Source organism: Sarcophilus harrisii, chromosome X (assembly GCF_902635505.1).
Source record: "Sarcophilus harrisii chromosome X, mSarHar1.11, whole genome shotgun sequence".
Lineage (NCBI taxonomy): Eukaryota > Metazoa > Chordata > Mammalia > Dasyuromorphia > Dasyuridae > Sarcophilus > Sarcophilus harrisii.
Window position 1 is genome coordinate 55120150 of NC_045432.1, and position 27939 is coordinate 55148088.

The following is a 27939-nucleotide window of genomic DNA, read 5'->3' on the forward strand; positions in this document are numbered from 1 at the left end:
AACTATCTCAGTCTTCAGATCCTAGGATCTAGAGCTAGAGAGGCCCTTATCAATCATCTAATTCAGTCAACCTACTCTCACAGTTGGAGAAGTTGAGGCTCAGAGAGGGGAAGGGACTAAGCACGCATCACGTGGCTACCAAGTGGGGCAAAAGCAAGACTCAAATCCAGGCCTTTGGGGGGATTTGAATTTTTCAATTTAAAAATATTCTCAATCTAACAAACATCAAATACGGAATCCAGGTCTCTTGCTGTCTAATCCAGCCTCCTCTTCCCCCCTCCCCCGCCACCCTGCCAATCCAGACCCACCCTCTCCCCTCCCCATCTTATTCTGGAGAGCCTCAGTCTGGGGCCTAGAGAGATCCTGCAGATGCCACGGATGCTCACAGCCACACACTGGAAATCCCAAGCCTCTGGGCCAAAGCATATGTAATACTCAGAGCTACAGAAAGACAAAGGGGCCGGCAGCAGCAGCAGAGATGTGTCTGATCACCAGGAGAGACAAAGTCCCCCGGAGGCCATCTCTGCCAGCCCAGCGTGCACCCCTTTGCCGCTCTGCTGCAGACCGTTCCTAAAAATCCCGGAGCGTGCCGCAGCCCAGACACATCCCAGAGGTACTCGGAAGGGGCCAGATGCACAGGGCAGACTGGTGGGAATCATTGTCAGAACGCCGTTTGATACAGCACTTCACAGTTTACAAAACACTGTCCCCACAACATATGAAGGGAAAGGATGCTGCCTAGCAGACAACATGGTCCCTGCCATGACGGCAGTGGTGAGCTCCCGGTCCAATACAGAGAAGAGAGGACCGGCCTTGGTGTCGGCAGGCTTCTGTCTGCCAGTGATCCCTCCTGCCGTGCCCTTGGCCAAGCTGGACTAATGATAATAGCTTTCATTTCTCTAGCTCTTTAGGGCATACAATGAACCTGGGATGAAGGCGGTACAAGCACTATTGTCCCCACTTCACAAGCAGGGAAACTGAGGCCCAGAGAAGTAAACTGCTACAGCTCCATGGCTATTTAAGTGCTGAAACTGGGAATTCATACCCGGGTCTCCTGGCTCCCAAGTTTCCCAGTGCTCTTTCTACCACCATAAGTAAGGTTTCTTCCAGAACATTCCATGAGCCTCTAAGTTACTAAGATTAGGACTCCCTGTGAGGACCAGTTCCACTAAAATCCGGTCACTTGGTAATGACTCAACTTCAGGTCTTGATAGAAGTCATGCTAATCATAACTCTCTGCAGGATCCTACCCATAGAGCCAGTGATTTCCTGCCTTCACTCCAGAAGCAGTGGCAAGAATGCCTGAGAACACATCACCCTTCCTCCTAGCCCATGCTGGCAGAGAGGGAAATTTCCCAGAAGCCACCGCTCCAGCTGAGACTCAGATATGGCGCTTAATAAACACTCGATGACAGCTCAAGATAACCCATTGGTTGAAAATTCCAACACTGTCAAACGCGCCCGGAGTTCAAAGCTAATAAATCAGGCAACCTCTGTGTGAGTCTGTCACCTGTCATGGGGAAAGGATTAATTGAGGCACAAGGGAACGTCTGTGCTATATATCACTTACCCCAGGGCCTACAAAGCTAAGGTCAATTCAATGGAGACATGATTACTGACCTGGGCGTCAATAATGTTGCTTTGGCAAACCCTCCAACGGGAGGCGCTGGGACTGTCGTGTGGACGACCTAGTGGGAGAACCAGCCCGGTCTACTGTGGTGTTTCACGGTGCTGACACTTTGGCCTCTTACCCCATCCCCAGAGGCCCAGGCTAAGGGCCATCTCCTCCAGGAAGGCTACAGTGACTACTCTGGCCCATGAGAACCTCGGCCCACTTTGGTCATCACTCACGTGTCCCTTGTATCGGTCACTGTTGTTTTGTGTGTGTGTGTGTGTGTGTGAGACCAGAGGTCAGATCGGGGAAGGGTCTTAGGAAATAGAATGACAGAGTGAGGAGGGACCTTGAACCAGAAAGTGACAGAGCTGAGAGAAGCCTTAGAACATAGAATATAAAATTTAGAGCCAGAGAGAACTTTAAAGGATAAAGCACAGAAAGTAGTCCAAACTCATTGTAAAGGAGAAAACTGAGGTTCGTAGAGAGAAATGACTTTCAGAAGCTTGGACTCTCAACCCACAGGACTTCTCTGAATCCAGGCTCCTCCATGTAGAAAAGTCCATCGCCAGATTAGCATCAGTCTCGTGACTTCTACAGGTATTTTACAGAGGAGCTAGGGAATGACACACAACCAGCACCTTCTCTCTCCATTAATAATGCGGGCTTCTGCCAGACAAAAGAGGTAGACCATGTGCTCTAATTAGAAAAGCTTGGAACAGCCCAAGGCCGGTATTTCCCTCCTTCCCAGATACACACACACACACACACACACACACACACACACACACAATTCCCAAGAGGAGGGCCCCTCAACAGCACCAACCTCGATTTACAAACCCATTACCGGAGCCCTTATTTCCTAAATGCCTCTGACAGGAGGAGGGGTCTGAATGCACAACTCCGAGGCAACACAGCAGCCAGCTGAACATGGAGCACAAGCCTGCTTTTCCCCCCTCTACAGCAGAGCAGCTGTTTCCACTTAAGCTGAGCACATTTCACTGGATGAGAAGAAGAGTAGGCCATGTGACGGTTCCATCTCCCCCCAAATCCCCCCCAAGCTCTAGTTTCTGACTGCCCAAGCAAGCTAAGCCCCGGGCAGGTTCCTTTCATCAAATGTTACTGTCTGACCTTATGTTTGTGACCTACTTGGCTGTTCATGGAATATCATTTTGGGGAGTAGGTCTCAGTTTCTTCAACTGTTATGTAAGAGCACCCTGAGTCTTTTTTCAACTGTCAAAAGTCTGCATTCTCAAGTCTATTCCAGTTCCAGCATTTCATGACTCTAGGATGTCAATGGGTAAGAAGTCCTGCCTCGGTGCTGGACAGCTCCCAGTGCTAGCTAGCTGGCTCAGTACAACACAGCGGTCTGCCATCCTTCTTCTCTCCCCATGGGCAAGAGTTGCAATTTTGCCTACTCACAGACAGAGCAGGGAAACACAAGGGCTGGTTTTTCTCTACAAGTAAGCAAAGCCAGCAGGAGAATCAGGGCAGGATCTGCCTGCAGCTTGCCACAGGGGGACAATGTAGTTCCCCCTCTCTTGTAGCTGAACCTCCCCTGAAGCCTCTCGACAAACCGGTCAACCCGGTCAACCCTTAGTGCTCCCCCCTCATTTCCCAAAAAATGTGCACCAAACCATGTGGCCAAACCATGGTGAACGTCTGGACCCAGGAAACCACAGCAGATCCAAGTTCTCAGCAGGAAAGAGAGAAGTAGGACCCTGGGCCTAGAAATATTAACACGTCTATGGTATCCACAACTTGCCAAATGTTGTTGCCTTACAACAACCCTCTCAAGCAGAGAGAACGAGTTACCTTAGCCCTCATTTTTCAGAAGAGAAAACCAAATCTTATGAACAGGTAAGGGAATTGCCCACAGTCACACAGCTATCTAGTGTCAGAGTCCAGATGCCGTGATTTCAAACCTAGTACTCTCCATGACACTAAGTACTGAGGAGGAAATGTCCAGAACAGTCCTACCTGCTTCAATTTCTTCCAGTCCAGGAGTTCTTATCCCTTTGAACCCTGGGGAGAATCCTCTCAGAACCATGGTTTTAAGTGTGGGAAATGATTAAAAAGAAAACATCGTTAAAGTAAAAATGTAAGTTTTCGCCATCACGGACTCCCCAAAGCCTAAGCCAGATTGAGCTTTCCTGTTCTAGGAACTTAGGAAAAATCAGAGAAATGAGTCCCTGGAAGCAATGTGGGGAGTGCTAAGAGCACTGGATTGGGAGTCAAAGATTTCAATCCCTACTCTACTACTTGTTAGCTGCACGCTAATAGGTTGGGAAAGTCATTTTCCCTTTCTGTGTCTCAGTTTTCTCCTCTGTACAATGGGTTTGGACTAGATGACTTCTCTGAGGCCCCTTTCAAAAGCTCTACCATTGTGACTGTGACCACCACCTCCTCAAGCAGCCTATCCCAACTCTGGGCAGCTCCAATGGCTAAAAAAATATCTGCTGACATTGAGGCAAAATCTGCCTTTCTTTACCTTCCCCACCCGAGGTCCTCTGGAACCAAGTAGAACAAGGCTAATCCTCGTTCCCCATGACAGTCTTTCAAACGCTTGACAACGGTAATTTAAATGAACCCCATTTACTTACTGAACCCCAAAATGCAATCAACCCAAATTTAAATTTGTTAGTGAAACATAAAGCCATCAAAGCAAAAGAAAATACAGTGACATCGAAATGGTCTCCAAATGGATCCAGTATTTCCTTCCACTGAAGGCCCTGTGATGACTTACCCACCAAATGTGCATGGCTTTCTCTTCTGCCTTTGGAGTCTATTACATTGTTTCAGGGAAAACAGGAGTTTCCGGCAAGAACTGACATTTTTTTCCCAAGGAGCAAAATTATTGTTGTAATTACCATTCAATTCTGAATTATTAATAACCACTAACGACGAAGACAATGTAGCTAGAACGCATCTGCCTCACTTCCTGACTTCTTTCCTCAGCTCCAGGGGGCAGGCAAACCTCTGCTGGACTCCCGAGGACTGGCTGAACGACTTCAAGACAGTGTCATTCTGACATGTGTTGATCGGCAGGTCACCGTGGCCGTTGTGTCTTTAAGTGGAAAGTCAGGGCCCCGAGGAGGTATGAGGCATGTGCTCCGAGTGGGCGGTTACATGAGATTAATGGGCAAGCTATCAGCAGGGACAGACTGTGTACCTTCTATGTGCTCAGCACACAGCTGTAAGGTTTAGGGAAGGGCAGAGGACATGACAAAGGATATGTGAGACGGAAAAGGGCTTAGAAAAGGGGATGTAAGGGCTGGGAGGAATCTTAGAACAAGCAAAGTCAGAGCTGGGAGGGGCCTTCGAACCCAAACCGTCAGGCTTGGAAGGGGTCTTAGAATCCAGAATGTTGGAGGCGGAAAAGGATCTTGAAGTTATAAAACAAAATGGGGGGGTCTGAAGGTGTAGAGAGCCCAAAAGGATGGCAATGGGTCTGCTCCCCATTCTCAGCAAGCTCCCCCAGAACCCAGGCAGAGAAGGCAGCCGCAGCACCGCCAGCTTCCTTAGAAACTCTGGCCCACTCCCGTTATAGCGTCATCTTGCTGCTGGGCCTGGGGAGGGCAAGACGAGATTACAGGCAAAGAACCAATGCCACTCTTCTGGCCACGAGCTGTCCTAGGGTAGACCTCCGGAAAAGTCATTTTTCAGACCTTTCTCTTTCTCTCAGAGCCTTTCACTTTCTCACCTCCACAACAACACCTCAATCTGGTTCCTTTTTGCAGTTCGGTGACCAGTGCCCTAATTCAGGAGCTCATCACCTCCCTTCTGAACTACTGCAATAGCCACTTAATTGGGCTCCCTGCCTCTAGTGTTTTCCCTCTCTAATGCACCCTCCACACGGCTACTGAACTAATCTTCTGAAGAATCTCATCTGATCACTGGGACACCCCTACTCAAACACCTTCCTGAATAAAACCCAAGCTCCTCAGTCTGGCATTTCAGATCCTTCCAGCCAGGCTCCTTTCCAATAGGATTTCATATTCTTCTGCTTCATTCACTCTCCATTCCAGCCAAACTTCACTGCATTTGACATCCCATCTCCCACCTCCGTGCCTTTGCAAAGGTTCTTCCTGAGTTCAGAAATGTATTCCCTTCTCAACTCCAGCTCTTATTCTTTCCCTTCAAAGCTCAGTTAGCTGCCACATCCTTTGGAAAGTCTTTCTCATACCCCGAGTTTGTCATGCTCCTCCTCAAATAAATAACATTCTATTTACCCATCTGTGCAGCTGGTATACTCCCCCAGTGATGCCCCAAGGCCGGGGATGGATTCATTTTTGTCTCTGCACATCTATCACCTGGCACAATACCACCTTGCCCACATTAGGTTCTGGTAACTGGTGAAGAAAGTGCTTTGTAACTCGTAAAAGACCATATCAGAGTGAGCTCCTGGGCAAGTCATTTCACCCGTGGCCTCATTTTCCTCATCTTAATGAGGGAGTTGGGCTTTCTGGCCTCAAAGGTCCCTTCTAGCTTTAAATTCATAATCTATTGTAGATTTATTATCATCCGGAGGCTCCTCACCAATAAACCAGCCACTCGGTGCTGAATTCTTTGACCATAGCAGCACAGGAGAAGAAGACAAATACAAAATGGCTCTTGGTCCTGTCTGATACTCTTCTGTTTCTGCAGTGCTGCTGTTAGAAGGGAAGGGGGCAGAAGGTGGTAGGAATCAGTCTTCCGTCTGTCTATAAACATCAACCTAACTCTTGGTACTCTAAATTCGAGATCCGTATCTAATGACCTCAGTGGATGTACTACTTGAAGAAATGAGTCATATCCATCTTGGCATCCCTGCTACAAATGAAACCAGAAAATAAAAAGAATTTGCGGCTAAATGGAAAGTTGCTAACAAGTTCTCCTTGGAAATGCAAATAAAGGCACTGGTTTTATCATGTGTCCAAAGGCAACAAGAAATATCTCATGGGACACGTGGTCATCTCATAATGCAGGGCTTATGATGAGCTTTTGCAAAAAGACCACCAGGCAGATAATTACAGCTTATGTGCCAACATCTGTTGCGGGGGGGGGGGGGGGGGGGGGGGGGTTTGATGGAGAAATTCTATGAAGACCTTGAGAAGACATTCCAAATCAAATCAATATATACTTTGCTACTTGGTAGTCTCCATGCAGAAGTGAGCATAAGAGAAGATGGCAAAAATATCTAGAAAACATGGTTCAGGAGTTAAAAAGGCAAAAATTCAAGTTGTTTACACCATACAATACCTCCTAACATCCCTCCACACACACACCCCTCCCTCCCTGCACATATATCAAGAATACTTTAAGAAGAGAGTCAGGAGACATCGGACACGGTGAGCACCAAAAAATATTGAAACTGAATGTATCTTAACAAGAAGTGATCGTAATTGAAATGGGAGTCATCTCCAAATCAGTTACCCTTAGATAGCCACACCATCAACCTTCTCTGAACAAAGATCCAAAGTAAAACAAACAAGAGGCAAGAATACACATGAGGAAGAACATGAGGTGATATGCTGTGCAACTGAGGCAACTCCAACTTGACTTATTTAAACAAGCAATTGACAATGAAAATGGTAAATGGATAAAGAAACAGACATTGGCATAGAGTATAACCATTTTTGTAAGAAGTTTAGTTTGTGTAAAACAATCACTACAATGACAACAAAACATCTCAGCCAAGAAACACTTGATCTTCTTTGCCAATAAACTTGTTTGTAAAATCCTAAGGAAAAGGACGGAGGAGGATTATGAACAGTCTCACCTCTTAAATCAGGGACAAACAAGTATATGAATAAATTGGTCGAAGCTGAATTAATCCAGATCATCCTCAAAGTGTTGAAAGCTGAAACTGAAGAGAGATTAATAAACGAATGAAAAATGTCTATGTTGCTAGAAGAAATCCTTTTTTCCCACCAGTGACAGGAGAGCCACCACATTTGGACTCTTAGCATCACGGGTCCCAATGTGCTATATCAAGAGGTGAAGCATTTATAAGAGCCTACTGTGTGCTGGGCATTGTGCTATCTCCTTAGATGAAGCACCAAACCAGAAGCCAGGAATTCTGTATTCCATTTCCTATATGTGATCTGGAGCAGCTAGGGGGCGCTACAGTGCATCGAGCACCTGGCCTGGAGTCAGAAAGACAGCTTCGTGAGTTCCAATCCGGCCTCAGACACTACCTAGCTGGGTGACCTGGGCAAGCCACTTCACCCTGTCAGTTTCAGTTTCCTCATCTGTCAAATGAGCAGGAGGAAGACCCGGCAAACCGCTCTGGGATCTTTCCCAAGAAAATCCCAAAGGGGATCACAGCAAGTTGAACACAACTAATTGACTAAACACCCTCCCTATTACCACTACCATCACCACCACCACATGAGGTCTGCCTGCTTCTCCCACCGATGAACAAATAAGTGGGAGGGGATTCTGAGAGTATCCCAGGGTGGTTAGGTCAAAAATTGAAGAGATCTGTGTACAAGGTCATCCCGCCCCCTTGTGGCTGTATTTCAGTAGTGTGACTTGATCGGAGCCCGGGACAGAGCGCCTCCTCCTGGAACCTTAGAGGCCAGGCCAATTCTGGCAGGCAGGCAGTTGTCAACTCTAACTAGGATCCTTTCCCACCATATCCCTCATGAAGCTGTAGGATCTACTGGGAATTCGAATTAGAAGGTAAGGGACCTTAGAAATCATCTGCTCCACCCCCCTCCACTTTACAGAGAAGGAAACTGAGGTTCAAAAGACAAAGTAAGAGAGCCAAAGCATTAAACTGCCTTCTGGCCAAAGATGGGGGATTTGAGGCTGTGTGGTATAAAGGCCAGAGTGCTAGACCTGGAGCCCAGAAACGATGCTTTCCACTCCTGTGTCTGACATTTCAGAGTTATATGACTAAGGATCACCTGCTTAGGCTCTCTGAGTCTCAGTTTCTCCTTCTGTAAAATGGGGATGATAATAGCAGTAGTAGCTAATTTCAGAAGATTGCTATGAGGCCCAAATGAGGTAATCTTCACAAAGGAGAGTGCAGACTTGAGAGATCAGTATAAAGAGCACTGAATTGTATGATTTGCATCAATTTACAAGGAATCAGAACTTAAGAAAAGTCAAGACCACTTTTTCATTCCCTCCCCCAGAAAACCATTGCTTCTTGCCTCTGGCCTCTGGCAGTGCAACACGGTACTAATGGAGGCCCTGAGTGAAATCAAGGCGACTTGTCAGAAATGTAGAGGCGGTTTCTGGGCTGCCTCAATGGGTAAGATAAATGACACCGCTCTGCTTGCATCCTGACCCCAAACACTGTAAAGTCTCCTAAATGTGAAATTTCCTTACCATGGGAGGAGGGGGCAAACCAGATACCATCTGGACCTGCTCTGGTATAGGATGGGACAGATGATTCGGTTTCTGGGATTCTTCAGGAGTTCATGATCTCAGATAAATGGCATGGTATACCACCTGGGGTAGCTAGATGGCGCTGCAGTGAATAGCAGGCAGGACCTGAAGTCAGGATGATTCATTCATCCTCCTGAGTTCAAATCCAGTCTCAGACACTGATTTAGGTGTGTGACCTTAGGCAAGTCACTTCACCCTGTTGGCCTCAGTTTCTTCGACTATAAAACAATATGGAGGACACGGCAAAGCATTCTGGCGTCTCTGCCAAGAAAACCCCAAACCGTGACCCGGTCAGCCGCAACTGAACAATGACAAAATGACAAAAACCACTTATCCCCAACTGTAGTCTTCAGGTAGTTAATAAGCATTCATCGAGTTTTTCTTTACAATGTCAGAGGATACAGAGAAAGGAAAAGAGAAAGTCTTTGTCCTCTTGAAGCATGTATTTTAACGGAGGAGATGATATGCAAATAATAACTAAGTGCATACAAGATGTACAGCCAGTAATCTCAGAGGGAAAATAGAATGAAAACTAAGGGTTGCCTTGAAGGAAGAAAGAATACATAGCAACCTGCAGGGGGAGGAGGCAGAAGGAGGGAACAGTCTAGACTTTTTACCTTAGTGGGGGATAGAAGGGAAGAACAATATTCTGGACCAATTGTATTGCTCTAGTTTATATAATGGTTATGGAGCCATCTTCTTTCCCACTTCCGTTCCTCTAGAAAACAGAGTTATTTAACCTCTGACCCAGGTCTCCCTGAGAGAATGGGATTCAAAAAGTATGGTAAAAGAGGCATCTCTACCTGACCCTGTGACTTTGAGTTAGTCCTTTGCTGTTCAATTGGGCCCCAAACCTCAGGCAGTGGAAAGCATAGCCCAAAGCGGGGCAGCTTCCCTGGGACATACTCAAGAAATGTGGCAGGAAAAAAATCCGGGAGTCTTCTCCTAGGTCGTACCGTTGTGCCATGTGGAGGCCTTACCAAGGGTCTCCCTCCTCCCCCTTGAATGGTTCAGGGAAAAGGACCTTGAATTTGGATCCTCAAGGCCCGATTTCAAATCCCTGTCACATTCTTATTTTTGTGACCTTGAACAAATTGATCAACATCTTTAAACCTGTTTCCTTCTCTCTCTCTATCCCTCCTGTCTGTCTACATCTGTCTATCCTGCCTAGCTAAACTATCTGTTTATCTATATGTCTTTCTCTGTTTATCTTTCTATCTGTCCTGTTTATCCCATCTATTCATCTATCTTGTCTGTCTATATCTAGCCTATGTGTATACATTTATCTATCCTGTCTATATTGTCTGTATATCTCAGTCTATCTTCTCTCTCTCTCTCCATCCTATCTTGTCTGTCTCTATATCTATCCATCCAATAGTGTGATCCACATAGTCTAATATATACACATGTAGATATGTGTGCACACACACACACACACACACACACAGAGCTTGTTTTCTTTTCTCCGAGTTCCCTTTCAGCTCTAATTGTTCTGACCGTCCTTTCCAGCATGATCGGCTACCCAGGCACCGTGTAGTCACAGTCAGCTACACTGTCCAAGAGACTGTTCCCTTGGCTTTGATGCTCCAGGACTCAGCGGCAGTCGAGTGGGAGCTAGAGAGAGGCTAAGGTGAGCTGGAGCTTCCATGAGGGCTACCGGCATTGGCCACTGTCTTCCTGTATACTGCTGTTCTTCTGTCTGAGTCACTGCCCAGCTATGAGGGGCTGCCCAGAAGACCCCCTCCCCTCAAAGTCAGGGGCCTGCCAAAGGCCCCACCCCACCTCCCCTGGGGGGAGGGGGGCTGGGCACTGCAGATTGAAGGGTTCATGGAGGATTGAGAGCTGGGAGGAAAGGGAGGAGATTTAGATGAACAGAATCCACCACCCCCTCCCCCTCCAATCTACAGGTAAGGAAAAATGAGGCCCGGCCCAGAAGGATCAGAAAGGGGAACCCTGCCCAGGATCTCCGGCTGTCAATGCCAAATCAAGGACTGTCCCCCCCCCCCCAGGCCTTTTCTAGGCAGAGCCAGGAATAGGGGTAAGTGAGCTGGTCAGCTGCAGGATGGGGGGAGGGGGAAGGCTGCAGAAGCGAGGGTGGGACCAGGGGGCAGAAGCCTGCTCCTCCCATTCCTTCCAACTCCTCCATCCTATGAATCCGACTCCCTGAATCTGTACGCAGAAAGTCACACACGCAGACACACACACACACACACACACACACACACACAGACACGCAGACACACACGCAGACACTGACACGCGCGCACACAGGCACGCGCACACACGCAGACACTGATACTCGCAGACACATGCATGCACGCGCTCGTGAGCGCGCACAGGCACGCACACACATCGCGCGCGCGCACACACACACATCCACTTGAACTCACTCTTCCCTGAGCTTTGCTCACTGTGGCTCCAAAACGGGGTCTTGCGCTGGGGGCAACAACCAAGTCCTCCATCCATCCACAAGGCCGGGAAAGTGAACTCCTCATCCCCCCCACCCCCACCCCGCCCCCACCCCCAGAAGCGCAGTAGCCAGCTCGGAGCCCCGCGGGAGGGGCCCGAGGCGCGGAGCCCGGGAGAGAAAGGCCTGGCTCACCCGTCGCACCAAATCCGGACTCTAGGTGGCGCAGTGGAGGCGAAAAGAGCCCGGCCAACCTAGCCCAGACCCCGGCTAGCTGTTTGCGCCCCGATTCACCTGATCTCTCTGCCTCAGCTTCTCCGTCTCGAAAATAGGAGCGAGCTCCCCCGGCCTTTAGGAGAACGTAGGGAGACAAGCCACGTCAAGGGCTCCGCGAGCCTTAAAGCGTCATGTAGAACGCTGGGTCTCGGCGTTCTGCGGCTCCCTGCTGCCGCTGTTATTGTGGCTGCTGCCCCCAAAGCATTTTCTCCTCCCGGGAGCTCGGGCTCCGGGACGTGCATGTCCCGCAGTACAAGAGGCGTCATGAGCCAGCACCAGATTGGGAAACGGACCCCAGAGCCCTGGGCCGCTCACTTCCCCTCGATTCCCTCATCGAGAAAATGAAGGCGTAGCTCCAAACTGCCTCTTGAATCCCCCATCCAGCTTGAAGACGAAAGGGACTCTGCTCGCTGGTTTTAGGCGGCTGGGGGAGGGGGGGTCGTCTCACGGAGAGAGAGCTGAACCTGGAGTCAAAAAGCCTCCATTTCTGTTCCCAACGTTATCAGGAAAGCACTCCTGGCGCATAGTAGGCGCTTGAAAATGCTCCCCCTCCCCCCCCGCTGGGTGAATCATTTAGGCTCCCTCAGTCTCCGTTCTGAGGAATAATAATAGTACCTCCCTCCCAGGGTGGTAGTAAGGATCAAATGAGATAGCAAGTAATGCTCTCTGTAACCCTTCAAGAGCTCTATAAATGCGCGCTATTATCATTCCCCAACTTGGAACGGGAAGACCCCTATTGAACAGCCAAATATTTCATCTGCCCTCCCCTTCTGAGAACATCGCGAGTCATTAAGAGACACAAAATGCTTGGTGGCCCCCGAGATTCCGGGATCCCTTGGCGATAATTTCCCGAGGGTCCCTTCGGCCGTCCCCCACCCCACTTTAACCCGGAGAACTAGAACCCAGCACGAGAGCGCCCGGGACGGCAACGGGACTGACGAGGGGGGAAAAAATCCGCCCTGCAAGCGAGAGCAGCCCGTGGGAACGATGACTGCAAACCCAGAGGAACGGACTCTCCAGCAAGCCCCGAGGCAGGCAGCAGTTTGCCGCTGATTGGGTTCGGTGATCCAATGGGCCCAGCTGCCAGTCACCGATTGCTAGCCTCTTCCCAAAGGGGGGGGGGGGCCCGCAGGAAATCCAGAAAGATCTTGAGCGGAACGATCTGTTCCCCGACTCACTGTCATCGGCTTTAGAACGGAGAAGAAAAGGACCTGTGAGATCATTTAGCCCAGCTCCTCTCCCCTCATTTTACAGCTGGAGAAACTGAGGCTCAGGGAAGAAAGAAGAGCTACGAAGTAATCTCGAATCACTTCTCCTCGGGGCTCCTGCCTCCGATCTCAGCAATGGCTTCACCAAACAGCATCATCCCGCAAGATTGCACTGGATTGCACTGGCAGTCCGTCCAAGGCTATCTTCCTAAAGCAGGGGTTCTTAACCCTTTTTGTGCCATGGATGCCAGTCAGCGGTCCGGGGAAGCCTCTGGCCCTCCCTTCAGAATCATGATGTTAAATGTACAAAATATGGAGAATTACCAATGAAACCAATTATGTTGTCATTTTTTTAAAAGCCAAGTTCACAGACCCCAGCTTAAGAATCCCTCTTTCAACCAGAGCTAGAGACACTGGGGGGAGGGGGGGGAGAGAATAATTCTCGGGATCCTTGGGTCGAGCTTTGCAGTACCCGAGCTGGCTCCCTCCCCCTCCCGTCCACCTAGCCGGGGCCAGCTCTGACTTCAGGGGCCCACGTCTCCCCAGGAAGTCTCCCGGGAGCTCTCCCTTTCCTCAGACGTACACCACTGCGTTTTCAGTCCCGTATGGGGAAGTCACAGAAGCCCTCCTGTCTCCCAGATAGGGGGCGGCCCCGGGGCCAACCAGTACCCCCACCCCCCCCCCCCCCCCATGGAGCAGCCAGCCAGCTTAGGCGTGGGCACCTCCGGCGCCAAGAGCAACCCATTCTGCTCTGGGACGACAGGTCGGATAGATTGGGAAGTTCCTTCCTCCCTCCCTCCATGGAGGCTCGATTTGCCTTTCTGCAATGTCCAGCCCTCCCCTCGGGGACCCAGCAGAACGAATCTTTGCCCTCTCTCCCCAGAAGAATCCTTCAGATCCTGGAAACCAGCACTCCTTCTGCCGCCGACGCCCCCCTCCCCCTTCCCCTCCCCCCGGTCGCCAGCCTTCTCTCGTCCAGGCTATCTCTCTAATTGCATCCAATTGGGCCCCCGCCCGCCTAGTGTGCCCGAGAGCCCGGACCGGGTGCCGGGGGAGCCGGCGGGGAAGGCGGCCCCTCGGCTGGCTGTCGGCGCTGGCGCTGGAGCAGCGCACACAGACGCAGCGAGACTCACCGTTCGGGGAGGAGAGACAGGCAGAGGCAAGTGCCGGGGCAGGTCCGAGGGCCCAGACCGCCGCGGCCGCCGCCGAGCGCAGCGGCGCCATCCGCTCGCGGGGCTGCACCCGAGCTGGCCGGCGGCGGGGACTCGGGAGATGCCCGCCGACTGATTCGGAGCCCGATCACCCGAAACTGAGAAAGTCTGTGCCAGAGGGTCCCTGATGTGCAGAGCGAAGCCCCGCCTCCTCGCAGCCTCCGCCCCCACAAGGTAAGCTTGTTTATGGCTCGCTAGCACACAAAGCCGCCGCGCTGCAGCAGCCAGCCGGCTCCCAGGCTCCGCGAGCCCCTGGGAGGGAAGATGGGGGCCACGCGCCGGGGCATCTCGGCAGGGGCTCCGCTTGGGGTCGCCCCACGCTCCGGGCACGCTTTTTCCCGGCTGCCATCGAACGATTTTCCCCAGACCAAGGACAAAGTGCGTTTCGGTACCACTTCTAAACGCGAGCCTGTGGCCGACCCCTCGGTCAAAGGGTGGCAGGGGAGAGAGTGCTCGGTCCCCGCCGCCGAGCTCCGGGAAGGGAGGGGGCGGCCGCCACAGACACAGCTGGCTCCCCCCCTCCCCTCAGGACTCGAGGCCACCCGCTGGCACTCTTACTCTCAGCCCGATCCTTTGACCCCCCAAGAACACCAGCTCTGGCTGTCACCACCAAGGGACTACCCGATCCACACGGGGAGCTGAGAGGAAGACAAGAGGCCGGGGATTGGAGACTCCAGCCTCCCCTGCCAGCCTCAGTCCCTGATGTTCCCCATCACATATATTGGTACAGTCCAATGGGACTTCTTGACAGACACCAACATGGCCTCACTTTGGTGTCCCCTACTTTCCATACCTAAAATCTTACCGAGGGACAAAATGATAAGAGTCGGAAGGGCCCATAGGGGGCTCAACCGGTCCGACACCACTCAATTCACAGAGGCGGTGACCGGGGCCCAGATGAGGGCATTGACACGGCATCAGACGTCACGTGATGGCGGCTTTAAAGCCGAGAGAGCCCTTAAAAAGCATCTAGACAACCACCGCCACCTAATAAAGAAGGCACCTACCTGAGGCCCAGCTCGGTTCTGGCCAAGGAGCATATGATTTCGGAGTTGGAAGAGACCCCCAAGGTCAACCGAGTCCAACTCCTGCCTGAACCACGAATCCCCTCTCCGACCTTGGATAAGTGACCATCCAATAGTCTCCAAGTCATCCTTTACAGAGCTACCAAAATAATCTTCCTAAAGCACAAGGCCTCTGCTCGACAAGCTTCAGCAGCGTCTAGGCTGAGTCCAAATGTCTCTCCGATTAATATCTAAAGGTCTGCCCGTTCTGGATCTGGCCTGCATTTCCAGACCTAGAACATCTCACCCTGCTGCACAAATGATCTGTTCCAGCTATTCTCAGCACTCGGCATGCCAAGGTTCACCTCTGGGCCTTTACAGAGACTGGTCCACGGGCCTGGAATGTCGTCCTTTCCAAATGTGCCTCCCAAACTCTTGCTTCACTCACAGCACAGTTCAGGCGCTATCTGGGAGGCGGCAAAAGAGCCTCACCTACTCTTGGCCAGATGGTAGCCAAGAAGAGGATTTCCCGGGAAGTGGGGTTCTGGAATTCAGCCTACCAGCCCAAACAGGGAGACTGTCTGGGGAGTGACTGTCTCGGGCATTATCTGCTTGATAACCCCAGGTTTGGGGAGATTTGGCCTTCAACTGAAAGAAGGGAATTGTTTTCTTTTCTCTTTTTTTTTTTATCCTGGGGGGGAGTATAGGAAGATGCGACATGACAGAAAGGAAGAAGAGAGCCTCAATGAAGAACATAAAAATGTCCAGAAGAGACCATAAAAAATTTAGAAGAAAAAAACATGAGCTAGCTTTTAGAATTAACATGTTGAACTGAGTATATACTTTTTATAAGCTGAAGGTAGTAAGATGTGCAGTTTCGTATACAAGCATCTTTTTCCATTCTTAGTATACGGAAACACTCAGCTTTGTTGGTGTTTGTCTATTTCAGAGTGACAAGAAATAAAAGTAATTGTTTTTTAAAAAATAGCTGGATTGGTCTTCCTCTTAAACATTTCTTCCTCAGAACTGTAGGGGGAGCCACAGACCAAGGTGGGAGTGGTCATGGGCCTTGGAAAAGGCAAGGCTCAGCTTGGAGCCCTGGGATTGAGTGGAATGCCTGCCTGCTGGCTCTCCAGTCAGGAGACCAGGTACAAACGCTCCCTACCTCTGCCCCTTACTGTGGGAGAGGCCTTTCTCCTTCCTGGGCCCATTGCCTCTTCTTTAAAATGAGAAGGCTGGCTTCTTTAAAGCTCTTTAAACTGAGAAGTCCTTGGGGACTGATGTTTTGGATCCCTTCTAGCTCTATCCCTAGCTCCATAATTCTAACATCTGAAGCAGTATCTTGAAGTCCCCACTCTTCCCCCGCCAAAAAAAACTCCTGAGGATTCTGGTCAAGTGGGCCTGCCCAGCCTCGAGCACAGGCCAGAGGATGTTCAGCTTTTTGTGTGCATCCTGGATCTCTCTGGCAGTCTGGGGAAGCAGCAGTCACTTTCTCAGAATCATGTTTTTAAATACAAACAATAAAATACATAAGACTACAGAGGAACCAATTTTCCTGAAATACAGTCATCAAAATAGATTTTTTAAAAAATGTACAGACCCCACGCTAGCAAGCCCTGGTGTAGAGGAAAAATGGAAGAGAGAAAAGGAGGGGAAAGAAAAAGAAAGGATGACTGCAGCTGGTAGAATCTTCCAGCCAACAGGCTGGGAAAGGTCGGCTCCCCATCCTCCGTCAGCATCCCCCCCAATCTCCTCCCACACCAGCAGCCTCGCTACCCTCACTTACTTCACAAGACTTCAAGGATCTGTGGTTTCCCCATGTTGGCCCTCTCTCCCCTGTAGAAGATCAAAAGCCCTCTCTGCTGTAACTGAAAAAGTCCTCAGCCCGGTGCACAGCCCATCCACGATTTCTGAGCCAGGCCGGGCCTTGGGCTGCTGCAGGCTCACACATAGTGGCATATCAGCAGCCACCAGGCTCCAAGGGTTGTCCAGCCTGCTACGGCCTAACCCGGCTCACAGGCCTCAAGCAGAGAGACAGTGGCCTTCCAGGCTGAGCTCCGGCCCTACAGGTCAAGGCCTCTCTGGACCCTAAGGTCCGGGTGGGCCTGGTGGCTGCCACTTTCCATAAAGGCATCCTCCCAGTTCAAGAACTGGCCTTATAAAGCAAAGGCAGTCATTTGGGCCTGATTACCATGAGCTCCCTGCTTGCTCTTCCTTCAGGGTATTTTCTATCAGCAGCTTCAATCAGGTGTATGCTTTGTAAACCAAGAAGCAAACCAGGATTTATGGTTTTTTTCTAAAGTGGCTGAGTGGTCCTTCAAGACTCAGTCGCATTTTCATGGGGTGGAACAAGGGGTAAGAGGCTAGAGATGGGAAGAAAAGAAAGCAGAGAAGAGGAGGGAAAACAGGAACAGAAGGGAGAGGAGAAAGAATGAGAAAGAGAAAATGAAAAAGATGGAAAAGCAGTGAGGGGGGAAGGGAATGCAGAAACACTGAGAAGGTCAAGAAGGAGAGAAAGGAGGGAGAAGAGGAGGGAGGAGACAAGAAAAAGGGAGAATAAGAGAGGAGAGAAAGGAAGCCAAGGGAGGGAAAGAGATGGGGAGAAAGAAGAAGAGAAAGGGGAGACCTGAGTGAAAGGGAATAGAGAAAAAAGGTGGAGACAAGGGAGAGAAAAAAAGAAGGAAGGGAGGGAGAGAGACAGAAAGAGATAGAAACAGATACACAGAGATGGAGACAGAAAAAGAAAGAGACAGAGACACAGAGAGACAGAGAAAGAGAGAAAAAAGAGAGAGGAGAGAGAAGGAGGAGGAAGAAGACTAGGAGAAAGAGAAGAAGGAAAAGAAGGAGAAAAAAGAAGGAAGAGGAGGAGGAAGAGAAGAAGTAGAAGAAGAAGAAAAGGAGGAAGAAAGATAGAGATGACAGAGAAAGAAAGAGGAGAGGGGACCACCTCTAGGACCCATTTTCCTCTTCCATTAAATGAGGCCAGTTCTACTGATCCAGTTCATCTAACAGAACTGGAAGGGGGTCAAGGCTCTGCCAACCTTCCCATGGCTATCACTTCAATGGGGGCAGTGATGCTCACCATCTCAAAGGCCCTTTGGGGCAGCTGAGGATTCTAATTCTAGAACTCCGAACAGCGAAGACAACAAGAGAGCTGCACATGTGTGAATGAGGGTGTGTGAGTGCGATTCGAGAGAATGACACCCTGCCAAAACCTTAGTATGAAACCCAAACAGTAAGAAGTCTGGAGGAGAAGTCTGTCTCATTCATTCATTCATTCATTCATTCATTCCTGGGGATCACTGGCATTAGAGCTGGAAGGAAATCTAATCTTAGGTCATTTAATCCAACCTTCTCACCAGGCCAAAAGAAATAAAATGAATTGGCCAAGATGTGGAAGAGCTGGGATATGTTTGTTCACAATAGCAAAGTATTTAATAAAAACATAAAAGCAGTTTTTAAAATAAGGAATCAGGCAGTAGTAGCATCCTCTGTTCTCCATACATAAATGGGTGCAAGCAGTCTCAGAGGCTCCAGGGACACAGTTGGAGCAAAGCTCCCTCCTGAGCTCCAGTGCCACAGCACAAGCATCCACAAATAGCGGATAGCCTACCAGAAACTCAAATTCACCATGTTCAAAAAGAAAATGTTCGTTTCCCATAAACCAGTTCCTCCACATTTCCCTATTTCTGTTGAGTTGGCATTTGAACCCGGATTCTGTAACCATAAAGACAGCATTCCTACCCTTGTAGCCCAGCACAGAAGTAGGGAAGGAGAGTCAGTAGAAAAGGGATGGTGTGGCTTGGTGTATCTGGCCCCAGAGGGCAGCCCTGGGAGCCATGTTTGTGAGGGGAATGAATAAACTGAAAGAGAAACTGATTTCCACTCTGTGTAAGGAAAAAGCATCTTGACCATTGGAGGGATCTCTAGTCCACCTCAGGAGTTTATGGATATGGCATCACCTCCCTGATATCCGGGTCTTCTTGAACTAAGGACAAACAAGGCCCCAAAGGGCTACAGTGGATGGCCTCAGAGGCCCCTTCCACCTCTCATGAAAGAGTTAACCCTAGAAAGGCAGGTATGTTGCCAGGTAAAGATGTTAGGTGGGAGGGGGGGAGGGGGCGGACATTCCAGGTGGAGAGGAAAACAGGGGGGAAAGACAAGCGCAGCTGGAAAGTAGGGAACATTAGTTCTCTAACTGTTAGGATAGCACTCTGACAACTGCAAATAGCATTAGCGTTCAGTCCTAGATTTAGGATGCGGCCTTACGAATCATGTCGTCCATTTGTATGACTTCATATGTCAAACAGAACCAATTTCTGACTTTCTCAATGGGGGGTGGTGTGAAGAGAGAATTTGGAACTGAAAATCAATATGTAATATCAGAAGAAAAGGAAAGAAATCCTGTAGTTCAGCCCCCCTATACTACCAACAGAAAAGGACCGAGGTCTCGAACCTAATTCCAAATCCACCATCACACCACCTAAGCAAACGGCTCCATACCTCTTCCAAATCGGCGCTTCCCAGGATTTCCCACCCGGCCGGCAAGAGAGCTTAAAGGAGCAGAAGAGGACTATACTGTGCCTGGGAATCTGAAGCCCTGAGAATAAGAGCCAGCTCTGCCCACTTACCTGCCGTGTGCTGTGTGATCTTGGCCCAGTCCAATCCATCAATGAAGAATGTGCCAGGCACTATCCCAAATACTGGAGGGCTCCTCCCCTCCTCTGGAACACGAGGAGCCTGGTTCAGATCACTCTGGGATTCCTCACTCCCCCCACTCCCAGATGAGCTAGTTCCCTTCATCCTCTATTTCAGGTCTGTCCACCCAGCCCCCTCAGGCAGATTTACTCAGTGCCTGCCGAGGAAGGGCCCACAGAGCTCTGAGGCCTAAAGAAGACAAGACCTAACTCACCGGGCCCGTGCCAGGACTTCGCATAGCTAGGAAGCATTCTGGGTAAGCCTCGGGCTCCCCGGAGACTGCAGGACTGTCCAGGTAGCCTAAGTCATCCTCTTCCCGAGAGAAAGGCCACAGACAGGACGTGACTTGGCAGAGGTCACGAAGAAGCGGCGGAGGCAATATTGCTAACAGAATACTCATCCCTGATTCCCATCGCCTTCCCAAAGGGGAACACAAGGTCAGAGGCAAAGCGCGTGGCTCTGGCGGGAGGGGCAGGCGGCCTTTAGGGTGAAAGCACAAGAGACCACTCAGGCACATTTCAAATGAAATCATCCCTGCTACACTCTTGAAAGCTGCAATCCTGCTATAATGAGGACTTGTGAGAAAATGACAATTACAGAAAGCTTGTCTCAAGGAGAAGAGGCCTTTTTGTTTAGTTAGTTTAATTTTTAATAATGCCAGCCTGGAAGAATAAAAAAGGGAGCGGGAGAGGGAGCAGGAGAAGGAGAGGGAGAAAGAAGAGTGGGAGCTAGCCTCCTCGCAGGGCTTGAGCAGAAACCACATTAAGATGCAAACTACTGCTCTGGCTCTCCTTCCAGACATTCACGTGGGCCCTCGGCCACTTGAACGCCTCTCACCCGGAAGCCAGCTCATCTACACAGACGAAACGGTTCTCAAGTCAAGTTGACTTTGGGCAAGTCGGTACCCTTCTCTGGACCTCAGTTTGTTCTTCAGCAAAATGAGGGGCCTGGACTAGCCTGGGCTCTGATACTTCCTAGTTAGGTAATCCTGAGTAAGGCACTTTAACCTCTCTGAGCCTCAGTTTCCTCAAATGTAAAATGCAACTAATCCACATCTTACAAGGCTATTGGGAGGAAAGCTCCTTCACAACCACCATGCAAGTGAAGCTACTGGTTTTGACTGTCCAGAGCCCAGTCTACCCCTTGAGGAAGCCCAGTGATATATATAGTTGAAACGGGAGTAAATCTTTCCTTTAAAAAACAAAACAAAACAATAAGGCAACTGAGTTAAGTGACTTGCCCAGAGTCACACAACTAGTAAGTGTTTGAGGTCATATGTGAACTCAGGTTCTCCTGACTCCTGGGCCAGTGCTCTATCTACTGCAGCGCCATCTAGCTGCCCCACGGGTAGATCTTTCCATCAGAGAACACAGGGAGCTAGCTATCTATAACAAGCCTGAGGCCAGGAACCTGAGGCTGGGTAGGGCCCCAGAGCTCATCCAGTCTGGGCCCTGCCTCTAAAGCAGAAAAACCACCAGCCTGAGAGTCCAAGGAGCATCCCGCCATCCTTACCGAGTGACCTGGACCTCTCTCATTTCTCTCAGCACAACCCCACCACTCTGACCCTCATCTGGGGAGAAGGCCAGAATGGGAGTCGGTGTATCTGTATTTGAACCCTAACTCTGACACTTACTGGCTGTCTGACCTGGCCAAGTCACTTCTCCTCTGCTGGGCCTCAGTATCCTCACCTGTAAAAAGAAGGGAGTTCAAAAAGATCACGGAAAGAGAAAAGGAAGTCAGCTGTACCAAAAATACGTGAAGCAGCTCTGGCGGTGGTGGCTGGGGAAAAAAAAAAGTGGCAGTCATGGTAGCAGAAGGGAGCAGGAGAGGGGCCAATCAAATGGGGATCACCGAACAAATGATGGCATACAAATGTAATCATACACTAATGGGCCATGAGAAATGACACTAAGACAATTTCCAAAAAGCCTGGAAGACTGGTATGAGCTGATGCAGAGCAGGAGTGAACAGAACCAGGAGAACAGTTTATGCGGCAACAAGAACACAGTCAAGATAAGCAACTTTCAAACACTGGAGATCTGATCTGATCAGCACAATGACCTGCCATGTCTCCCATGAAGAATCCCACTTCCCACCTCCTGACAGAGGTGGGGGATTCGGGACGCAGAGCAAGACAGGCATTTCAGGCAAGGGCAACGTGGGGATCTGTTTTGCTTGACTATGTCTATTTGTTACAAAAGCTTTGTTTTTTCTTCTTTTATTTCTTGGGGATGGGGTGGAGAAAGAGAGACAGAAAAAGAAACATTAGCTAATCACAAATCAAAATAAATGTATGATCATCCTGCAGATTAATTAAAAGGCGGGGAGGAGTTAGACCGGATGACTTCGAAGGTCCCGTCTGATCGTCAGGTGTCCGATCCCCTCACCCCCAAGCCCAACCTGGCCGGGCCCCAGCGGGAGGATGTTTTACTTACGTCCAGTCTCCTTCCTTGCCCTTGCTACAGAGCCCGGCACTTCTCCTCACTGTCCAGCAGCTGACCTAGGCTTAGAGGCAGCCTTAAGCCCAATTCAGTAAATTGGGCAAGAAGGACCTCCACAACCTTCTGTCCTTTAAGTTGAAAATTTATAAACAACTCTTCCCCTTTTCTCTTTCAGCCCCAGGCTCTCCACTAGCAACTCCCCGAGTTCCAAGAGGCAAGTCCAGGAACAAGTGGAGTATGTATGTCCTTGGTGGCCAATGCAGCCAATTAGAGATGAGGAGCCCAGGATGGCCTCACTGGGGGAGGAGAGTGGGGGCTGATTCACATGGCCTTCTCATTCCTTTCCAAATAGCAAGACTTATTTATTGTACTTTCTGTAGAAGGTCAGGACATCTAGATGGGTCCCCTTGCACAACCTCCCCCGTTCCAGCCAAAAGAGTAAGATATCACAGAAAGATCCCTCACCTTTATTAAGTGTTCTGCCCACCACCACCCACAGAACACCAAGTTTCCTTAGCTTCACTGCACAGATAAGAAAACTAAAGCTTGGAAAAATGAACTGAACTGAAAGCCCAAGATCATACAGCTAATTAAAGAGCAGACAGAACCTGGAGGCCAAAAGAGGCCTCCTTTCCCCACATCCTACACTGTCTGCTGTTCTACAGTGTCTCCTCCCCACCCCCTGGCCCCAATTCCAAACCGGGCCTATCCCATCGGTTGACTTCCAACACGGCACATAGGCTCAGGATGGGGCATGGCAGCCCCCCTCCACCTGGGGGAAGAAGCTCCACTCTAACTACCCAACCTCCCATCCCAGTGCCCCCCCCCCCAGGAGGCATCCTACCCTCCGCTCCTGCCAGCTGGGGCTCCTCCCCGCTTCCTCCACAGGCCACGCACCTCTGTGTGTATCTTGGCTCACACAGCTCTCTCTTCGTCAGAAACGCCCACTTTCTGCCTGTTCCAAGTGGCCTCATCCTTCCTACTACTGTCCATCCCCATTCCCCTGCACTGATTGTGCCTGATTGGCCCCCTTGCTCAACTCTGTCTTTCGGAACCCCTGGTTTCCTTCAAGGCCCAGCTCAGGTGACAACCTCTCCGTGAGCTATTCCTGGTCTGCCGGCCCTCCGTGGAAGCAACTAGCACCCTCCCCCCATCGCCCTGCATCTGTTTTGTACGAAGAACATGTTGTCTCCCCTCACTAGACTGGACGGTCCCAGAGAGTGGAGCCTTTTTCACTTGTGCCTGTGTGATCCCTTTGCCTGGCACACAGTAGGCACTTGTTCTTTGGGACTCAGTTCAAGTCAGACCTCTTACTTCGCGAAGCCTTGCTTCATCACAGAATCACAGAGTTAGAAGGGCCCACACCAACTCTACATTATCAATGACAAGTAATTAGCCAGCCTCCACTTGAATACTCCCCCAGTGAGGAAAGACTCATTACCTTCTCCTCAGCGGGCCATCCTACTTCGATGCAGTTCTTGTGGTAACAATTAGATCCTTTTTCTCTATATCAAGGCAAAGTAAAATTGAACTTCTCTGCAGTATCTACCCAGTATTCCTTGTTCTGGCCTCTGAGGCCAAGGAGAATGAGTCTAATTCTTCTTCTATGACAGCCCTTCAAATAGTTCGGGGCCCTTCTCCCAAGTTTTCTCTCTGGCAAGGTACAAGGCTACCTAAGCACATGAGTCATCCCTGAGGCTGCTGCCCTTTGTGGGGGGGCAGGGGGGGAGGGAGGGAAGGGAGAAAGAAGACCGGGTAGAGACAGCTTGAAACACAGCTGAACCTGAGACTGGCCAACTCTCCCCTCCTCCACCCTTCCAGACCGGGGAGGCCAGGCCAGCAGCTGTCCCCCAGCCGGCATTCCCCATTGCCCATGCTCCCTGCTGCACATCTCTGAAATGGGATTCCTTCACTGCCGGCTGGTCCCAGGGTGTGCCATTCTTGGCCCGGCCCTGAGAATAAGAAGCTTTCCGTGTTCTCTGTCTTGCTTTTCCACATAGGACTACAAGGATGTCGCAGAAAGGGCAGTGTGGCGGAGGAACAAGAGCAAAGGGTTTGAATCTGCACTCTGTTGGAAGCTAGCGATGGGAAATCTGAGCTCAGTTTCCTCTCTTGCAAAAAGGGGGGGGGGGGGTGAGGTTGGACTCTCTGCCCTCCAATTTCCCGCCACTTCTTAGCAAGGCTGCCATGGAGGTGATCACTTCCCATCTGAACCGAGAAGGCAATATTCAGCTGGAACAAAAGCATGTATGTGGCCTAACTAATCCTTCCCTCTCCAACAAGTACCTAAATCATGATTTGTTGAAAAATATGCTATTATTTCTTGAAGATTAGATAGAGAGCAGAATTGGACCCTGGGAGTAATTAGGAGGTAGACTTTCATGCTGTCATTATTTCTAGTGCTCAGCCTCAGTAAATAGTAACTAACACATCGCAGAAGCGATTTTATTCATTATTAATCACCAGCAATAACTTGTCTGGTGTTTGCAATTTGTGACTCTGATCCAAGTATTTTCCAAACTTCATGTTAAAAATATATTTACTTCTGCCTCCTATTCCTACCTCCCCCGAAGCGTCTCTAGCTGCTGGTTTTAGAGAAGCCGCCTCCCTTCCCCCCAAATAGTCCATTTCCACATAAGAATTAAACTGTACACCCAACATTATGAAAATTGATTTTTAACCAATTTGGCCTCGTTAATCTTCATCACGTTTACTATTTCACATTTCTTTGACAAATAATCAATCACGGGCCCAGGCGTCCTAGCTTCTGAAAAGCTGACAGAGTTCCAGATGAAATGAGAAACTTATCTGCTGATAACTTAAGCATCATAATATGTCAGCGGGAGGAGATGGAGACAAAAGTAGGGGATGGCCTGAGACGCAGATTAGAGACAAGGAAAGGAAGCAAGGAGAGGATTATGGGAACGACAAAGGATATTGACAGGGAAGATGCTTGCGGGGAGAGAGATCGGAAAATCACAAGGTTCAAGATTTGGAGCCAGCGGGAATCTTAAGGGGTTCATACCATCCAAGCATCGGCCCCTGGACCCGGCTACATCTGGAGAGGGGCAAAAGAGCTTGGAGAGGAGTGTGTTCTCAGTCTTTGAAGAGTTGTCATGTGTGGAGGAGACACTATACCTGTTCTCAGCCCCAGAGAGAAAAGCAAGAGGCAGAAAGATAGAAGGTGCAAGGAGGACAAAAGAAAAAGCTTTCTAACCATCAGAGCTGTCTCCAAGTAGAACAAGGTACCTTGAGAAATACTGTGCTCCCTTTGATGACAGTGGTCAAGCAGAGCCATGCCACATGCTTGCGACTGTAGAGGGGACCAACTGGAATGGCTAACTTCTGAGGTCCCGTCTAGCTCTGAGGCTGCGGGTTCATTAAGGACCCCGAGAGAGCTCTGAATGTTACCCCGACTGATCTCGAGGCCTGGGATGAAGACAAAAGGCAGGGAGCTCTCCCAGAAGACAGGAAAATCTTGGAGCAAAGAATGAATTTGAGCTGGGCAGATCACTCCAAGAATTGATCTTTGATGGAAACTTGTGTATTTGGGACTGGGAGGCTTTCCCCTTCTTATAGAAGGGCGATCTCAGAATGAAGTTCCTGCTATTTGCAACCTACCACGTCAAGGCTAGGAGAGATACCACGATTTTAAAAAAAGACTTCCTGTCTGAAAGAAGCTGCTGCTGCTTCTTTTTGGAGCAATCAAGCATGTGTACAGAGAAATTAAACACAAGTCAGAATTTTATTCAAAATCAGACCTGGGATTGTATCGGTATAAGGCGCTTCTAGCGAGGAACATCCTTTCCAGAGGCAGATGATCAGCTACTCTAGAGTGTTGTGAGTTGCTCAGATCCCTGAGAAGGTGGGTGACTTGTGTAGGGTCACAGTCACGACCTAAAGCTACCTGTCTTCCCAAGTCTGAGGCTGACTCTGTATTCCATTGCCATGTTGTGCCTCGATACAAATTAGAACAGAAATGTGTAACAGAATGATGTGCTTTGAGATCAGATAAGGGAAGGAATCATTTCTAGTTTCACGCAAGAGAAAGCGGCGGAATTTGGCCTGGAGTCATAAAAGGGCGGCAGGCAGAGATGGAAGTGAGGGCTAAAACCATCCAGGAGGAGCTAAGTGTGGGGACCAGACGTGGGGGTAGGGAGGAAGGAAATCCGTTCAGACAAGCCCACTCCTGCTGCCTTTGGTATCAGGACTCCATGGGGTATAAGGCTAAGAATACTGACTGGAGTTGAATTCTGAATGGCTTCAAATTTAGTCTCTATTACTTAGAAGCTGTATGACTTTATGCAAGCCATTTCCTTCTCTGGGCCTCAGTCTCCTCAGCTATAAAATGAAGGTCCTGGACGAAATTAGGGGTATCCATGGACCCCAAGTGAAGAAGTCTCAGACAAATTGATCTTTCAGGCCCCTTCTGGTCCTGGCTCCTACCATGGAAGGGGCAGTCATGAAAGAGAAAATGAGCAAGACAGACTGGAGTCAGAAAGGTCTCCACCACATTAGCTGTTGAGTCATGCCAACTCCCCATGACCCCATTTGGAGTTTTCTTAATACTAGAGACCAGATACTGGAATGGTTGCCCATTACCTTCTCCAGCTCATTCGACAGATGAAAAACTGAGGCACAGGGATAAAGGACTTGCCCAGGGTCACACAGCTAGGAAGCATCCAAGGCCAGATTCAAACTCAGGTTCTCTCAGGGCAGGCACTCCATCCACTGAGCCACCTAGCTGCCCTTGGGCATGAGTAAACATCATATAGTGGATGGGGCATACCAATGGATGACTTTTTGGGAAGCGGATCTATGATTTCATTGGTGCGTGGGATTCTTGATCAGAAATACCCGCTACCAATGCAAGTCAGAATTTACAGGCCTAGAGCGATGTGGGGGGTGGGGGTGGGGGGTGGGGAGGGAGATTAAGAGGTTAAATGAGCTGTCCACGGTCATAGAGCCAGCCTGTGTCAAAAGGAAATTTGAACTCAGGTCTTTCTGACTTAGAGGCTGGCTCTCTAACCACTGATCCACACTGCCTCTGAGGCATAATGGAGAGAAAAAAAAAATATTCCACAGGGCTGGGGAGATGGCACAGTAACAACCTAGGAATCCTCAATCGAACGAGTCTTTAGCAAATCTCTGCCTGCATGTCCAGTCCTTTTTGTGGGAACCAACACAAGGAAAGCAGAAGACATGGACCCCACTCTCAGCGGGCTAAAAGCTGGGCAACATCAGAGAAAGACCCAGGGCAGCACGTAACTGACTTCCTGTTTTCCAGCTCCATGCTGTTTCCCCGAACGACGCTGCGTACATCTTGTGGTTTTAAGGGTTAGCTCGTCATTGGCTGGCGTCCGTAAGCCAATGAGAAGAGCCAGGGTTCGGGCTTGGCATTGCTCCACTCCTCGGTGCCCCCGCGGATGCCCGTCTCCCCCAGACGGAGCCCCTGTGGGGCAGCTCTGGCACTTGGCTCTGGCAGTAATGGAATAAATCACATGGATTTACATCACTACTCAGGGAGAATTGATTTAATCAATTTCCTTTCGAAGGGCTCCTTCTTGTTGTTGGACAGAACCTTAATACATATTCTTCTCCACTCAGAGCCAGATGCAAAGACTTCATTTCCAGACATAAAACACACACGCGCATTATCTTTGAGCCATCATTTACTTCTACATCTCTTTCCCATTAATTTT

General features: G+C 49.7%; 1 protein-coding gene across 4 annotated transcripts in view; it reads right to left on the reverse strand.

Moving 5' to 3' along the window:
• The window catches only part of NEXMIF (neurite extension and migration factor), a 198879-nt gene that overhangs the window by 98214 nt on the left and 72726 nt on the right, over positions 1–27939 (reverse strand). The window contains exon 1 of one of the 4 annotated variants that reach the window (XM_031944897.1): positions 22232–22701. The exons of the other annotated variants lie outside the window; for them this stretch is intronic. The gene's annotated coding sequence lies outside the window, so the exon portion shown is untranslated. Of the gene's footprint in view, positions 1–22231; positions 22702–27939 lie in introns of those variants that run through there. 4 annotated transcript variants of the gene reach the window in all.